At 32.2% G+C, this 16,984-nt stretch overlaps 1 long non-coding RNA gene across 1 annotated transcript; it reads left to right on the top strand.

The window, feature by feature from the left end:
* Positions 1-4,641: 4,641 nt before the first annotated feature.
* LOC107496503 (uncharacterized) lies at positions 4,642-5,855 on the top strand. The gene is made up of 4 exons (XR_002365298.2): positions 4,642-4,798; positions 4,979-5,075; positions 5,181-5,246; positions 5,572-5,855. It is a non-coding gene; the product is annotated as an uncharacterized LOC107496503 (long non-coding RNA).
* Positions 5,856-16,984: the final 11,129 nt, after the last annotated feature.

The raw sequence follows: 16,984 nt of genomic DNA on the forward strand, positions 1-16,984 counted from the left end.
ATCTCATATTGTGAGTTAAAGTTAATAATTTCTATTCATGTCATAGATAAAAGAATCAATTGATGCATTAATAATATCTTGTCTAGATCCATTTGTTATCAAAGGAAGAATTTGAACATATGATAATATAACGTAATACTTATTTTAATAATTTGGTTTTGTATTTGTGAAATTTTTGAAGATATAATTTTGAACAGACTTAGGCTTAGTTTAGTAAAATTTTTCGAAGAGATGCTTCTGCTTTTCAAAAGCATAAGCACCTCGTTTTGCGTTTGATAAATCAAAAGTTCATGTACTTATACTTGCGACTTTTAAAAGTTAGGGATACTTTTGATGAGTTATTATTTAAAGTGAATTACAAGTTCTATCCAAAACATTTGTATTCTAAATTTCTAATTTCAAGAAGTGATTCTCAAAACTCCAACTATAATTCATGACGTATAATTGACGACAGGATAACATTATATCACTTTTATAAACGTTAGTGATACAAATAAGACAATTTAAATGTTAGAAACACAAATAAAACTTTACTCTAAATGTTAGAGACAAAAATAATATTTTACTCGAATAATAAGTATTCGATGGTGTTTGGTTGTTTGCATCATCATATGTGAAATTCACAACTAAAAAAAACAATAGCCTTCACATTTAACGTGATTTATCAGCATCTCAACAAGAGTTATATGGCTTGTTGCTTACCTGAAACTAATTGAAGATGAATTTATAAAAAGAATCTAGTACTTTTAGTTTGTACATATATGGGTACATTCATCATAGTTACAAAAAATTAAAGTCACGGCTTTATGCTAGTGCCTAGTTGTCCTCAACCGTCTATTATTTTTATAGGTTTAAAACAGCAAATACATTATATTCCAAATCATAAATCCAAAACAGTATATTAAATAGTATTTGAAGGAAAATTGTTGTCCAGTACAAAACAGTCAAAATAATAATAAAAAACAGAAACCCACTTGAATGTAAAACTATTTTGAAGATCTAAATTGTTACTTAATCTCATTGCTACATTATAAAAGTCCCTTGTAGTCAGCTTATGAACAATTTATTCATAATAACAAATCTCTTTGCACAAAGTATTTATTCATAATTTAGATTAATTAAAAGCAAATTAGGTAAATATTCAATCACTTAAGCTAATAATAAAAAAGAAAATCATTCAAAATTTAAAAAAATAATTTTTAGTCAAAATAAAAAGAAAAGTAAGAATCTGACAAATTCTATACGATAAAAAATTGTAAAAGCATGGAATTTAGATATAAAATTGTACATGAGTAACCTTCTTTAAATACATTATCCTCTTTACTCTATATTTTTTTTGTGTAATCCTCCTTGCTCTAAAATTGCTAAAAAATTCCATTACAAACTCACTTAACTGCAAGTTAAATAATTTGAAATCAGAAACATAATATTATTGGAGTCAAAACTTTTAAAGTCATTACATGATGTCAAATGATATAGCTTTCTAACGAACTATAGATAATAAACTGCATAGTTTCTCATGATTTGTTATACCTAGTCCTAAACTTAAAATAAAATGACAAATCCGGAAGCAGCAAGTAATTCAAAAAAAGCAAAACATCATGATTTTTCCATTTCTCCTACTACTTAAAAGTGATAGACTTATTTCTACTACAATTGCATCGTCAAATTCAAAACCACGGACTACTCATTAGCACCAAAAGTTGAGAACAAATTATCATAACAGTCACCACCACAAATAGCTTGCAGATTTTCTTCTCAATCAAAACTCTACTAATGAAATTAATCGTGTAAATATTATTTAATACAATTATTAATCATGTAAAATAATAAGAATTTTCACATTAGTAACAGAGAAAAAAAGAGGTCTTATTTCTTGTAAGAAAGAATATTATAAGATACACTTTTATTAGTTCCCATAAAAATTGGAGAACTTTTAGATTGTCAAAATAATAACCACCATAATAAAATAGCAACATTGTAGTGGAGCAACTGTAGTCATGCCAAATTCAAAATCACGGACTATTCATTAGCACCAAAAGTTGAGAATAAATTATCATAACAGTCACCACCACAAATAGCTTGCAGATTTTTTTCTCAATCGAAACCCTACTAATGAAATTAATCGTGTAAATATTGTTTAATACAACTATTAATCATGTAAAATAATAAGAATTTTTACATTAGTAACAGAGAAAAAAAGAGGTCTTATTTCTTGTAAAAAAGAATATTATAAAATACACTTTTATTAGTTCCCATAAAAATTGGAGAACTTTTAGATTGTCAAAATAATAACCACCATAATAAAATAGCAACATTGTAGTGGAGCAACTGCAGTCATAATATCTTAAGAGTTTAAGCTTTGCTAAGATCAAACATAAAACTCAAGAAGTTTCAAATTCTATGGTTTAACATGCTTATTTAAGTTAACCAAAATGCAAAAAATGTTAAATAACTTTTTGGTTCACTTAAAATTCATTTATAACTCATGTAATTTATCATATTTATTTAGATTTAGATACAAAAATAATTCAAGAAGATCGGTTTTAATCCCACAATTTCTTTGTTTATATTAAATGTTAAAGATGGTGACAAAAATAATATAAGTGCCAGACATCAAATTTTTAGATACCATTCAATATTTAAAAATTAAAGACAAAAACAAATTAAGTATCTAAAAAATATTCACATATTTGATTCACACTTCTTATAGGAAATACATTAATAACCAAAATACTTCAAATTAAACCCCAAACTCAATGACTTTATTTTTATTTTACATCGTTTGAAAAATTCATTGGGTGTAAGATGATACCAATGAAATTAAATTCATTTCATATTATCAATATATAATTCAACAGATCAAGTTAGTAGTACTTATTCACCACCTTCTCCTATGCCATCTCCTTTTCTCACCCTTAAATAAGCCACCTCATTCAATAATATTCTTCAAAAATGCCTAAGCTTGTTTAACATTCTAATAATAAAAAAACTACCGTTTATTATGGACAATTTTACTTACTACTTTCTCAATGTCAATTGAATAGTCTTAGAAAAGACCAGCGGAAAAATAACACACAAAAAACCACCTCCTATGAGAGACAACACTCATGTTTTGTATTAGTAGATCAAAGTCAATTTCTTAAAGAGGAGATATCATTGTCTCTTCCTTAAGAAATTATGCTTTCTTTATGTTAGGGAGATACAAAAGGATTTTGATCTTCTCATGTTTTAAGTTGTGTTTCAATCTCCACCGTTAAAAGATAAACATTCAATTTTAATCAATGGCATAGATTGAAATATAAAAAGACAATAACATGAGAAGATCCAAATACAGCCAAAAGAACAAAAAAAGAGAAAGGAAAGTGTTTTGAGTGTAGCAATTGTGGTGCGCAAACATGATAGTGGTGGAATCATTGAAAACTTTTGAAATGATTATCTGATCATCTTTGACATTTGCTTGATTTCCAGCCTTTTGATTATTACTCCACCCACTAGTTACCGTGTCTGAGAAAATAGGTAAGCTGAGGATTCATGCAGAACTTAGCCTGCATTTGTTTTTAAGAATAGGACAGGACAAGATACTGAGAACAGGACAGGACAAGACACTAATGGACAGAGACAAAAAATTTTGTGTTCTTGTATTCTGTTTGGTGATAAACTAGAACAAATTATGAAAATTCAATTTATTTTCATTTTTTTCATTCAAAAATTTGAGATGAAAAATATAACAATAAAAAATATAATTATGAAAAATTAATAAGAATAATGAAAGAAAAAATAAAAATTAAGTTGTGTCTCTTGTTAGTGTCAGAATGGACACAAAATACACTAATTCAGTGTCTCTGGACATATTATCTTTGTCCATGTCTTCTCTGCCAAACACGATTTTGTGTCTCAATATCCATGTCTCAGTGTCCTGTCTCTGTAAACAAACGCAGCCTTAAGCACGTCATGATCAAATACCTTCAGGTTCTTTCTTTCTTATAATTTTGATTTGCTTATTAGGAAAGCGGAATCTACTTTTGTTGCAAGCAAAGTTCTTTGCAAATTCTGAATTGTTCTGTTATCTGTCAGAGTTTCTTGCTACCCGTGTTTCTTTTAAATTCATTTCCTGTGTTTTTTTCTTAAAGTATGCAGGAAAAATTGGAAGAGCTTGAGAAAGCAAATGTCAGTCATATGCATAGAGTAAGCATTTTTTTTTGGGTAAAGAAGAAATGAGAAATTGTTGATATATGACACAAGAAGAATGTTGAAATTGATTACGAGATCTACTAATTATTGTCTCAATTAGAAGTTTACGTGGTTCTTATTCTTATTAGTTATTATGATATTGATATTGCTTAAATTTCAGTTTGCTGCAAAACGTGGAAAGTAGGCTTGATCCACTTATTCTTATTAGTTATTATGATATTGGTATGGGATGATGGTTTGAATTTTCTCAGGATCCACACGAATGTACATGTTTGATTCTATGAAACATGTACAAGGGTTTAAACATGTTTGCGTTCCAATCAAGTGTTACACTCTAATTAGAGCTTAATTGAGGAAGATTATTGGTTTTTGAGGAAGTTGGCTATACTTTTAAGGTATATCTTCTCAATTAATGTTGTTGTGGCTTTTTGGACGCCCCACCTTTCTTTCTTTCTTTGGATTAACCAGCAAGTGGACATTGACTGTGCGACTTGAACTATTTGTAGTTGCCAAGTCGAATAGAGATAGATCCAACCAGTATGCTGCCAACCATAACGATGATTTCATTGAATCAGAATCTGACAGATAGATGCTTCTTATGAAGGTACTTAACTACCCTGACTTTCATTTCATTCTCTCTATCTTGCGTGTAGCCTTGATTAAGCATGTGATTTGTCCTACTTTGGCATCCCTCATGAGAATGCATCTCCCCATGCGAAAACCATTCGTAGTATTCTTGCTATTCTATTTTGGATTTTGAATTAGATTTATTTGGTACTGATAGGAAGCAGGATGAGGAGTTGGATGAGCTTAGTTTAAGTGTATTTGTGATGGCTTTTTCTTCTCTGATTCAATACTAGGAGCCTAAGTGGCAAGCCCAGGTAATACTTGTTTGGTTGTGTTAATGAAACTTCTTCTCATACTTCACTCTATTCTTATGAAAAGTCTCTTATTCTAAAATGGTCAAAATGTTGATGCTTTTTCAGGAAAAGATTATAGATGAACTGGGTAATTAGATGGACAGTACATCCAATCATTTAGATTTTGTACAAGTGAGTTTCTGCATTTAGTTTTTTCTTAATCATGTTGAGGAGTTTTTGTTTTTATACCTTCATGATTGCTGTCACTAACTAATTGAATATCTGTCAAGTGAGCAAAGGATTCACTGTAATAAAGACATGATGAAGTCTTGCATATTAGAATTTAAATACAACAGTAACACCTAAGCCTTCTCTCACAAAACCTTGATTGGTATAATTTGTATTGATGTTCAAATTCATCTATAGAGTTATGTGACCTTTAAATAACTTTAAATTCATTAGACATGCCTCTGTATATTGATGAATATTGGAATGTTCTATTTGATTATGATTTCAGAAAAAAGTGGCAATGGTGATGGAGAAGGCTAATGCAAAGGGTCAGATCATGAACTGTTTATTTTTCTCTTCATCTTGGTATTCTTCACCTAAACTCATTTGAGATTGGTCCTTGTTTGTACATGAAAAGAGAGATACCTCAGTTTTTGCGAGAAGATACAAGATTGTTGGACATGTTTTGGTGTCTATTAATCAAATGGAAGCTATTTTGGTATTTCAAGGCAGTAGAATTTTATGGTTATGATGATAAAGGGAAAATATAAGGATTTAAATTCTCTGAACAAGTTGAACCACAAATATGATTCGAATTGGGGTTATTCGTTTTAAATTGATTTGCATGTAATGTAATGTGTGGTCAAATTGTTTTAACCTCTCTATGATAGCATGGTGTTTTAAACTTATTACTATTATTAGTGCCTTGTCGAACACTTTATGTCTATCAAGCCGCATTTTTAGAAATATAGATATGAAAAATAATAGTGGAAAAAATTCTGGGATTACGATAATTAGTAGTAGTAGCAAAAAAATATATTATGTACAGTCATTAATTTTGGTGGTTTATTTGGTGCATATCAATTGTGTAAATAGAATCTTATAAAAGGTATTGTCTCCATTATGAAATTATATTGGATAGTCTGTTTTTTGTTTGGTGGAAAAGAAAATTATACACTTTCTTTCTATTTAATTTTTTATATGCATCGAATCTCAAAATAAACCATATAGAGATTAATTCATGCATTATTACATTATGTTTAACTAATTTAACTATAAAATTTTACATAAACAAATATCTAATTAAATTACACTGTTATGTATAGCAATTAAACTCATTTGAGGTTGGCCCTTGTTTTTTACATGAAGAGAGAGATTTCTGAGTTTTTGCGAGAAGATACAAGATTGTTGGGACATGCTTTAGTGTCTATTAATCAAATGGAAGCGATTTTGGTATTTCAAGGCATTAGAATTTTATGATCGTGATGATAAAGGGATAATGTAAGGATTTAAATTGAACATTTGGATTACAAATATGATTGGATTTAGAGTTATTTGGATTAAAATTTTCTCTTAGATGTAATGTAATGTGATGTCAATTTATTTTTAACATCTTTTTAGAATATGATAGCATGGGGTTTTAAACCTATTATGATTGTTATTATTATTAGTGCCTTGTCCAACACTTCATGTCCATCAAGCTGCATTTTTAGATTTAGATGTATATATTTTTATATGATACAAAGAACAAATTAAATTATACTTTAACGGTTAAGGGTTGTGTGTAAGCAACCTTTATAACCTTAAATACTAGGTTCAATTTTCTAATTTCTAGTATAGCCATTTTGGCTTCTAAGTTATATTCTGAATTCATGGCGACTTAGCTAACTCAAAACATTCATGTTTTTATAATATGAAGTAAAGAGCTAAAGAGCATAGATAATTGTATTACGTGTTTGCATTAGTTCTCGTAGTTTTGAATACATGTCTCTATTTTTATTATATAAGAGAGGATATAAATTTATTATTGAATGAGCTTATAAAATATTAATTTTTTATTGTGTCACGTCAGTCATTTTGCATAGATAACAGTTTTATAATTTTATAAAATAAAAATAATAGATTTCTATATAATATTTATACAAAAGTGATTAAATTCAATACTTATAATTACCAATTGAATTAAAAAATAACTGTTAAATATAACTAATATCTACATTAAAATTATAATAATAATAATTTTTTGTTACAAATATTTAAAATGTATAATGACACAACATTTGTTTACTATGTATGTATTATAATTAATAAAATATATTTATAATATTATTTACACATTTTTTTCTAACTTTTTTTTTATAATTTCTAAATACACTAAAGAAAAACTTTAAATTACACTATAGAATACAATCTATAGAAAAATATCAATAAATAAATATAATTTGTATAAATGATTTGTTTAAGACATTAACAAAAAGAAAAAAATAACCACAATTTCTTCTCAACACTCACATTGTATATGAGACATCTAAAGAATAACTTATTAGAGTTAGATTTTGATATGGATCATCGAAAAATAAGATATCAATTACACTCATATTACTATTCTCACATGTAATAACTGTAAGTACCGAACTCAATCCAACTCAGTTGGATATCAACTCAATCTGCAGCATATAGGGTACGGTATGGGTAGGATTTTCGTGCGAGTTGACTCTCAACTCTATCAGATCAACTTGTACCCCCAACTATATTCGAGTACCCGATCAACTCGTATCCTATATATGTAGATGTTATATACTTATATAAAAATATGTTTTAAGTGGATGCTGAACCAAAGACTTCTCACTAAATGCAAAAGATCTTTAGCCACTAAGAGAAGATCATTAATTGATAATTAATACTTTTTTCCTATAAAAATCAATTCTATTTTAAATTATAATCACGTTGTATAATAATGTTGCGTCGTTTTGACCCTACCTGCGGGTTAAGAAAGAATAAAGTTAGGGTTGAGATATTCTCAACCTGCGGGTAGGATAGGATTAAATTTGTATAAAAATCTCAACTCGCGGGTAGAGTTAGGGTTAGATCCAAACCTGACACAACCCTACCTATTGCCATCCCTAATTAGGAGTGTCTACGGCCCAACGTGAAGCATTTAGACTCGCCTCCGAAATAGCATGAAGTTGGCTCGAGAAAAAAAAACCCGAAAAATAACTCAACCGAGACTGGGTCAGAGTCGGTTTACCCGGCCTGGCTTAGTGAAAGTTCTTAATATTGCCATATCAATTTCAATACATTGAACAAAGCAGACCACATCTCACCACACACGCAGTCTCCTCTCTTGCGCTTTCTCTTTCTCAATGTTAGGGCATGCATAGGAACCAGTGCCACCGTTTACCACCGGCCACTGTCACTAGCCTCATGGAGTTCTTCCTCGAAATCGGTGCTGCTCTGCTTTTGCTCGACTACTTCTCAGAACCAGCTGCTCTGCTTCTGCTGCACAGCTTTTTCCCGCCGTACTGCTCATTGGTGAACCTCAGTCACAGTGCCACCAGCAGTAGCCACAAAGTGTGAAGGTCACTGCTCCTGCTCCTCTTCTTCTCGGTGTTGCTTATCTTCTTTTCGGAGTTGGTGCTCTTCTCATGATGAAGGTCAGAAACCCCTGCTCAGTCGCTCCTCTTCTTTTCGACGCTGGTTCTGGTAATGCTTTTGAACTTTTTTTCACTTTCACATCACAACAAGCTCGTTCACTCAGCGAAAAACCTTAATGGCATAACTAATTGTCCCATCCACATCACTCTCATCACAACAAGCTCACGCACTTCTCACAACACGGATTCTCCTACCCTCCACTCTCGCTGTTGCCGCTACTCGCATCTTCATTGGCACTCTCTTTGTGCCTAACTTTCTCGTTCTCTTGTTCTTTGCTACTCTGCATTGCCGTCTCTCTACTCTGTTGCCTTTGGGTCTCTCCTTTGCTGTCTCGTACTCCACCTTCACTGGCTCTCTCTTTCCGTGGTCTTCTATGGAGATTTTAGGTTCTTAACTCATTAACATGAGGTATCTCACATGAATAACAATAACTTAAACGAGTAAACTACCATTTCTACCCACAAAATTTGAAAACGCTGACATATCTATCCATAGAAGAAGAAAATTACTATTGGTACCTATGAAACATGGATTCCTCACAACTAAATTATCCAAACACTAAAAAATCACCAAAAAATCCCAAATTACCCTTCTTTTCACCACTACTACCATCAACCCCCACTCTCTCTTCGCATTCCCTTTTTTATATTTTTTCCATTCCCCGTTTTTCTCATTCTTACCCCCTCTTCACATTGGACTTCCGCAGTCGGCCTTCCCCAACGCTACCGCAACGGCAAAAAAACCCACAATCACCACCACTACACCTTTCCTTCCACCTCCCACTCTCGATCTGCTTCGCCATTAAGAAAACCCTATCTCTGCCTCCAAAAACGTTGAACTTGCTGACTAAATTCCCATAGTGGTCCCTGAGATTGACGTCGTGCACTAAAATCGTCAGTGAGATTCCAATAGCACCAATTACGTCCCTGAGATTATAAAAATTGCACCATATTAGTCCCTAACCCATGTGTCACAATGCTATTTTGCCACGTGTCAGATTATGCCACATATCACAGTACTATTTGTCCATGTGTCATCCACTATGTCATCATTACATATGCACCAAATTGGTCCCTTACTTTGCATCAAATGACTCATTTTAGTCCCTGAAATTGAATGTCGTGCACCAAATTAGTCCATTCATCAGTTTTGCTCATTTTTTTTATAAATCTAAAATTCTCAATATTTTTTTATACACTAATTTAATTATATTTTTTATTATACAAATTTTTATAATAATTTTTGTAATTAATAATTTTAACTTGTATCATTAGAGCACATGTTAATTAAAACCAAAATTTTATTATTGTCTCTTGTGTTTATTTGTATCTATTTTAATGTTGTTCAAGTCATAATTATAATAAGTACTTATATTGATTAATAGTGTAATATATGAAAAAGCTGCCTAGCTAAGTTATAGATAAAATGAATTATTATAATCAACAACAACGACAACAAAGCCTTGTCCCACTAAGTGGGGTCGGCTACATGAATCAAACGATGCCATTGTGCTCTGTCATGTATCATGTCTATAGAGAGACCGTTTACATGTAGATCTCGTTTGACCACCTCATGGATGGTCTTCTTAGGTCTTCCTCTGCCTTTCGCCCTTTGTCCATCTTCCATCTCATCCACCCTCCTGACTGGATGTTCTATCGGTCTTCTTCTCACATGTTCAAACCACCTGAGACGCGATTCAACCATCTTTTCCACAATGGGTGCTACTCCAACTCTCTACCTTATATCTTCATTCCTTATTTTATCCAATCGCGTATGACCACTCATCCATCTCAACATATTCATCTCTGCCACACTCAGCTTATGTTCGTGCTCATCTTTAGCCGCCCAACACTCCGTACCATACAGCATAGCCGGTCTTATGGCGGTGCGATAAAATTTACCTTTAAGTTTTAAAGGCACATTTTTGTCGCATATAAAACCAGATGCACTCCGCCATTTTGACCAACCTGCTTGGATCCTATGATTTACATCCTGTTCAATCTCTTCATTATCCTGTATGAATTATTATAATTGATAGTATAAATTTATCTTATTAATTTTGTGAGAAGTCAATTATATGAAAAATCAGACATTCTTAAAATGGATGAAAATAATGAATTTATATTAGTTAACTAGTGCCTTATCAAATATTCTTAAAATATTTATTAAAGTGTTAAATATTAAAAAAATTGAATTAAAAAATATTATTATACTCTTAACTTACACTCTTTACTAAATCAATATCAATATCTCACATAATTCTTTTAATAAAATATTATAGAAATTAAAATTAGTGTATTCAAATATATAGTGAAAATTTTAAATTTATAAAAAATGAGAAAAAACTGATGAAGTGACTAATTTGGTGCACGACATTCAACTTCATAGACTAAAATGAGTCATTTGATGTAAAGTAAGGGACCAATTTGGTGCACATGTAACGATGACATAGTGGATGACACGTGGACAAATAGTATTGTGACACGTGGCATAATCATCCACGTTAGCATGACACGTGTCATTGACCGACACGTCATCATACCGTTACACGTGGCCAAACCATGAGGTGACATGTGTCACCAAAAGTCCATGTCAGCGCATCGTTAACAGAAAACGGGTCAGGGACTAATATGGTGCAATTGGAATCTCACAGACTTCAAATCACCAACTATCAACACCGCCGCGCAACCTCCATCAGCCAGAACGAGCCGACATTGCAGAGCGCAAGGACGTGGTATCCGACGAGGCTAGACTCCGTGACTTTGCAAGAAGATAAGAGGATAACTTCATCCACTAGTTGTTGTTGCTGGAGAATCAGAGGGCGGGGAGTTTGCTAAGGACCATTACTGATGATTTCAACGCCTAGTTCTGCAATGGTACTCTTCAGACCCTTCATATCTTCTCTCATTTTCTGTTATCCCTTCATCATTGTTGCTGGTGCGGTTGTTGTTGTTGGAGAATGTGAAAAGAAGCAGAGACAAAATGGTGGACTTGCACCTTGTAGATTGAATTTGTGGCCTTGGATCTGTTTCTTTTGTGATGATGTGGTTGCGCCGATTCAGAGAGAGAGAGTAATGTGACAATGATGATAAGGGTAATTTGGGATTTTTTATTGATTGAATAATTTTGTTGTGCGTAACTAATGTTTTATAGGTACAAATGATAATTTCCTTCATCTATGGATAGATGTGTCAGCGTTTTCAATTTTTGTGGGTAGAAATGGTAGTTTACTCTAACTTAAAGAGTAATTATTCAAATCATTCCCTAGGTTTCAAAATATACATAATACTCTAAAACTGTTCTAAAAATTGAATTAAATCGGCCAAAAACTAGTCCTTTTGTTCAGTTGATGTGAAAAACCGCTGATAAAAAATAAAAAAATTCAGTCGAACCGACAATAAACCGATGAACTGATAGAACAGTCTAGTTTTTATCGATTTTCAGAGTTCTAATGAAAAAAATGAGATTATAAATACTTTCTCGTTCTGCCTCTCTCACACAGAAACCCTAACCCCCTACCCCTCTCTCTCAGCTAGCAGCCGCCACCGCCTCCACCGTCGCTGAACTCTTCTCGTCAACCAGCGGGTGCCTTGCCGCCGGCAGTGACAGACAGAGGGTCAGCTCGAAGCTTTTGGCTATCGATCCTCTTCGCCTCCACGTCGTTGCCTCTGGACTTGCGGATCGAAGCTCGTGGCCGTCTTATCTACATCGTCGTCGTGGATTTGCAGATCGAAGCGTGGTCGGTTGGATTCCTCCATCGCTAGTTAGTTTGCTCGATCCTCATCTCTGTCTTGTCGTTCCTCCCTCCAGTAGTTGAGTTTCGTTCCTCCATCGTCGATAGTTATGCTTGTTCAATTTTTTTTCTTTTGTTAATTTTCATGATTTTGAGTTTTGTTTTTTAATGATTCAAATCTATGTTTACTTCAATTTATGGTTGTTTATTTTGTTAATTTTACTGAATTACTAAAATTTGATTCTTGAGTTGCTGCTTCTTTTTCTGTTTGTTGTGTTTTAAGTTGGGATGAGTTGCTGTTTTTCTCAATTTGTTGTGTTCTGAGTTAGAGTTAGTAGTGCCATGGTGGTATGATTGTTGAGTTTGAATTAATTGTTTAAATTTTTTTGTCTTTGGATTCTCTGATTTTTCTATTTTTGAAAATGTTCTTATTCTATACTTTTGTTGCTGATTGATGATGATTGCCGATTGCTCATGTCGTGATTGTTTTATTAAAATTTAGGGCTTGTTTGGGTGAGCTTTTAAGAAAAGATCTTTTTTCGAGTTATCTTTTTTTAAAAGATCTTATAGAGAAGTAAAAGTAATTTTATGTTTGGATATCTCATATAAAAATGTCTTTTTATCTATCAATTATGTTTGGGTATAACAATATAAAAGTACTTTTTTGTTTATTTATTACATGAAAAACATCTTTTTTTTAAGGAAAAAAGATCTTTTAAAAAAAGATGTAAATTATAGCTTCTCAAAAAAGATCTTTTTTTGATTTTACTAGTACTTTTACTTTTACTACTAGAAATTTGTCAAACACGTTAAAAAATTAAAAAAAGATCTTTTTTCATTGAAAAAAGATCTTTTTTTAACAAAATAATGGCGCCCAAACATGCACTTAAGTTATTTAAAAAAATTTTACTTTGTGAATTTTTAAAGAGAAAATATGAAGAGTATTATGTAAAATCACAAAATTTTGATTTCATTCGTTTAAAAATGATTAAATTTAAATATTTGAAATTTGTATATTAAATTTTTAATAATTTTATTTTATTTATATTTAATTTTTGTTTGTGGGTATTGGTGGTTTGATTTAATTCTTCGGTGTTTCCAATTCTTGGGGTTTTATTTTGTTTTATCTATTTCCTAACTTGATGTTTGCACCTGTTTTATATGTTGTTGAGTTGGTTCTAGGCTGTTCTTCCATTACTAATAGATTCTAATTGATAAGAAATCAAAACACTACTGCGCTCGTGTTTAGTCTTTTATTATTCATAATAACAATTTAAGTGATGGAAGCGGTTGCATCCATTAATCATCGCGAATTTCTTATAAAAGGAAAATAATGTAGCTTTTATTATTTTGATTAAATTGTGTGCGGTGTTAGTTTTTGCTTCCCGAGTTAAGTGTTCTAGTTTGAAGATTGATGATCCAATATGCCTATATTAAACTGGGGTTAGAAAGACCAAAGTTACTATATATTGAAAATATGAACTCATTATTAAAACCATTTTGGAGACATAAGTTATGCATATTAAGTACAAAAATTTTTATATGTTTATCTTTATTTCAAACATTCCAACATAATTATAGAGTATTTATTTTATATATTCCTTAATCTACCGCCGCCATCCACCACCACTCCCACCCCTCCTCTCCACTCCCCCTCTTCCCTCTTTCTTGTTATGCCTCGCCTCCCTTCCCCTTTTGCTAACAACCCATCCCCTCCCCTATCGCGGCCACCCCTTTCCTCTTTGTCGTTTCTTCCCATTTCGCTCCACCAGCAACCCTCTGCCCACCATATTGTCAAGGTAAAACTAGGGTTTAATTTTTATTTTATTTTGTTATATTTTTTATTTCCCGTTATATTTCTTATTGTGTCACTTGTTCAAATTAATTTATTGCCTTTTTATTTTACTTAGTTGGCTACTTATTTTACTTCACTCTTTTCATGTATTAAATTATTTCGATTAAGTTGTGCAGCATTGACATACTGGTGAAGTTATTTCAAAGGTAATTTAATTTACAGGATTTTTTGGGAGTTGTTACAATATTAAATAATTTATCAATGCATAATTGGATATAAATTTTAAGACTTTGGTGATTTCTGTTTGTTCTATTGGATTTCGGTTCGGAAAGGATTTGAAGTGTTTAGCTTTGTTGTTTGGAGTTGAGGTTAATTTTTTATCACTTAATTGTTTAAGTTTAAGAAACATTAGCTTTATGTTGGACTTATTTTTATTAAGATATATTTGTAGGACAAAAGTGGGAGAAGGATGTCTAAGGACACCTTCTCGACCCTTTATTTGCTGGAAATTGTGGAGTAATAAGGTGATGTGCAATAGAACGACTAGGGTTGTATGCTTTGATTATTAGCTCATGTTTTCGAAATTGTTTTCAACTAGGGTTGTATGATTATATTATTAGCTCATGTAGATTGTAGAATTTTTTTGAAGTCCTGTGATGTCATTGTCTTAATTGTTTCTACTTTAATTGGATGTTTTGTTGAATTTTTGAAAAAAAAAAATTCATATTATTGAAGTTTAGATTGTTAGCACATAGTGATGTTTCCAATTCATCATTCATGCAGCTCCTTACTATTGCTTTCGTTGCTCATGTTGTCATTGTTTACTTGACTATGTGTTTTCTATCTGCCTCTTGCCTTTTGATGATTTACCAGATCTGGTCAGTTATGTCTTTTCTTTTTTACGGCGTCATTTTTGTCTGAACCATCTAGTTTCAAGTTCAGTCTAATCCATCGGTTTCAAATGGTTGTGATTCATCGCCAGTTTAAAGATCAGACGATTTTTTTAAATTTGATTAATAGTGATTTAAAAATATTTTGATCACAAAATTATGTACATATAATATATTTAAATATATATCAACTTTATAAAAATGAAATTTCAATTATTTGTCATTGGATTTAGTGTGGGATTATTGGATAATAAGAATTCTTTTTTATTTAAAAAAATAATTCAGTTACACATTACCGTCAAATTTAGAGAGGGAAAAAATTTGACGGTTATATTTAGATAAATCATCAAATAAATTATTTTGTTTGCATCGAGATTTTCTTTGTCAGATAATACCCATCAGTGGTTAGCGTTGTTTCTTTAGTATTAACACTGCAAGTTGCTCACGCACTCCTCAAACACATAGCCTCCAGCCCTCCACCCTTGTCCTCGCCTTTCTTCCCCTTTAGAAGCCCTATCAACATGAGTGACTTTTTTTCTGTCGTGATCCCTTTCATTCTCTTGAAAGATAAGCTTCTGATGAGTTTGGAAAACTCTAAACTAATTTTTGTGATGACTAAACATTATTAATATAATTAATTGCAAAATTAATTTTGGATTTAATATTAATTAAATTAATTTTGTAATGCAGGTTTTATTTGGGCCAAAATGAATGTTATTGATGCAGGCCCAAGTGAATGCTTTCTTGTTCAATGCTTGATCCAAAATTACCAGGAAAGCAAATGCTTTTAGTAGGCCAAAATTTCAATAGCCCAATGTGTTCTATATATGCTATGATCCGAAAAAGAAAATGATGTTGGGCCAAATTGAAACCTATAGCTACCAAGCCCAATATTGATGAATGTTTCCATGCACTATTCGAATCCATGAAGCAAAGGAAATAACTAAATGCTTCCAACGGATTCCACTTCATTATTTTGAAGGATTTCAAATGTAATTAATGCATTGGAAACATAAGAAAGAGAGAGAAGATTGATTTGATGGCAACTATAATGATACACGCCACTCTAAGCTAGGAAAGTGGGATTTTTAATTTCATTTCCTTATTGTCCATTAGTTTGAGTTCAAACTTCTCTTTCCTCTCTCATCTCTTTCTTCTTCCCTCTTCGGTTAATACACAGGAAACCATGGAAGCTATTTGGTGCTACCTAAAGGAAAGAAAAGCAAGGTTGAAGACCATCGAGTTGATGGCACGAAAAAGAAAAAGAAAAGTATATAGTGGCTGAGATAATCACCAAATATAGTTAGATTTGGTGAGTTAATCTCGGATCCTCCATACCCAAAAAGAAGAAGAAGATTCGGCCAGCAGAAAGATCTTGGAGGCGTGACTTGTCTTCGTTTCTGATCAACCACCACAGGAAGTAGCTAGAGTGGCGAAGTGATGGTTGAAGGCATGGATCGAAGCAGATGAAGTCATCATCATTATGAAGCATCAAGGGCCAGAAATCCATCTTGGAGAGGAAGCCAAGGGACCAAGGAAGGACTAGAGGTATTTGCATGTTGGTTTTTGCATGAGTTACCTCTTCTCTCTGTGTGGCCGAACCGGTTTGTTTTGAAGGAAAGAAAGCTAAGCTCGGGTGTTTGTGTTTCAACTGTGAAGGCTTCACTTCTCTATAAAAGGGGTGAACAGTCATGGTTTGAAGCAAGGAGTAAGATTTGAGAATGCAAGGCACAGAGTTCTCAGAGCTACCTAAGCTAGCAGTTCTTCTTCTCCTTCAATGTTTTCTGTTTAGTATTTTTCTGTTTAATTTTGTCATGTCTTGAGTCTCATGGAAAAAGGCAAACAGTGA

Source organism: Arachis duranensis, chromosome 7 (genome assembly GCF_000817695.3).
Source record: "Arachis duranensis cultivar V14167 chromosome 7, aradu.V14167.gnm2.J7QH, whole genome shotgun sequence".
Lineage (NCBI taxonomy): Eukaryota > Viridiplantae > Streptophyta > Magnoliopsida > Fabales > Fabaceae > Arachis > Arachis duranensis.